Raw genomic sequence first — 1,990 nt, 5'->3', positions numbered from 1 at the left:
TGTGAACTCACCATCTGAATTCCCCTCTAGGAAACACTTAAGTCAAAAGAAATGAGTCATTTATATAATATGATTGAGGTAGATTTTTTTAAATAAAAAGTTAAAGTGAAGCACACAAAAATAATCCAATAAACTTTGCAACCTCTTTCAGGAAAGCAGATATCCTTCAGGTCCCCACAAGAATTCTTTGCCTGAATGTCTTCAAAGTGACTTCCGATACCTCCACTTCTTAAAAACAACAACAAAAAACAATTTAGCAAAAGCCCGTACCCAAGTTTTGGTTGGGATTCAATATTCTAAGCAAAATATGCTCAACAGATGATAGTAGAGATGAAGCCAGAAAACAAGTCCAGCTATTTAAACTGCCAAATGAGACATAAAGCTGCATTGTAAAAATCATCTGGAAAACAGGTTTTCCCATTGAAGTCGCTATGTGTTAATTACTGTGAGCTGGAAGGCTGGAGAGATCGAACGCCTGGAAGCCGCATTGCCATGCATGCCTAGACATTAATATGTGTTCATGGAGGGCTCGTACAGTACGAGGTGTTATTTCCTTATAAAGAAACACCAGGTCTCGCTTTCCATTCTTCTTACAAAATTATTCGCATTATTTATGCTACATTGAGCGATCTAATTTCTTCGTGATAGTCAGCTAATTGCTCTGGCAGGTAATTAGAAGCGGTTTACAACGCAAAGGGCTTTTGCATTGCCCCTCGGATTATTAAATTGCGCTGTAAATTATACCATATTTGCAGGGGGAAAATTCTTTTGAGCAAGTTCTTTTTCCGCGATCCGAGATGAAATCGGCTCCCCACCCCACCCCTCACAAACGTACCCCTCCCTAGCCACCCCCACTGCTACCACACCCCCTGCTTTTCCTGGACTCAGAGTCGAATGATTCTAAAGCACGCGATTTTGTTCGTGTTCACTGGGCAGAAATAACGTGGCCATTATGGCCTGAAATGGGCCAGGTTTGAAGCGAGCTTCCTGCGCGCCTGCAATATCCAGCAGGCATGTGGGAAAAGAACGGTTTAAATGGGGACATCTGTTCAGTGCTGCTCATCTTACTCTTACAGCCAGGTCAGGTTAAGAGAATAACCTGTTCGCCACCTTTTTTCTTGTTAATAAGACTATTAGAAAAAAAAAAAGCGAGCACACACACACAAACAACACTAATTGAGCTGCCATATAAGCAAAGATGTAGACACACAAAGGTAGCAGCTGAGTTACAAGAGGAACTGTAAAAAATAACCATTGGCTATTTCAGGGAAAATCTACAAGACATCTGTCAGAAGAAAAAAAAATAGAAAAATATGAGCTCAAAAAAGCTCTCTACGAAAATGGGTTTCTATAAGGGATTTTAAGAACTCAACAAGAATAGTTTATTTTCAGGTTTTCATATTAATAAAATTGACCCGAAGGTAAATGCCAGTGGATTTTTTTTTTCTTAAACTCTCAAGTACTCTAAGCCCCCACACTTTTTGTTGTTGGGATTATCTTGATCTGTGTTATCGCTGAAGGTCCCTTGACAAACTCCAAAGCGAGAACATCTTAGTTTTTCCCCTGATTTTAGAAAAATGAACTGTATCCCCTTTCAAAAATTATCAACACATTTTAAAATCTTGTACAATGGTTTGAACACATGTGTGGCTAAAGCCGGAGACCCAGTGCAGCTCCTAGATTATTTGTAATTAAACTCAATTCCCAAAGTAACATTTATCTTCCTGAAACTGCGATTGCAATTGTCAACCGTCTGGAGGACACGACGGAGTAATCTGGGAGCATTACCTCCTCTAGTAACAGAACAGAATGAAGAGAAATCAATATTGTTGAGGATAAGAATTTAGTAGTTTTTACCTCTGCATGTTAGCTGTGAGAAAGCGATGTATAATACCAAAAGGAAAAAAAAAAAAAAACAGCCGAACCAAATTCATTCTAGGAAAAAAGTCAGACGAACTTATCTGAATTTCTAAGCCTCTCTGTCTCTCTT

Source organism: Pteropus alecto, unplaced genomic scaffold (assembly GCF_000325575.1).
Source record: "Pteropus alecto unplaced genomic scaffold, ASM32557v1 scaffold21, whole genome shotgun sequence".
In the NCBI taxonomy this organism is placed as follows: domain Eukaryota; kingdom Metazoa; phylum Chordata; class Mammalia; order Chiroptera; family Pteropodidae; genus Pteropus; species Pteropus alecto.
The sequence above is the reverse complement of the archived record's forward strand: the minus strand, read 5'-3'. Positions refer to the sequence as shown.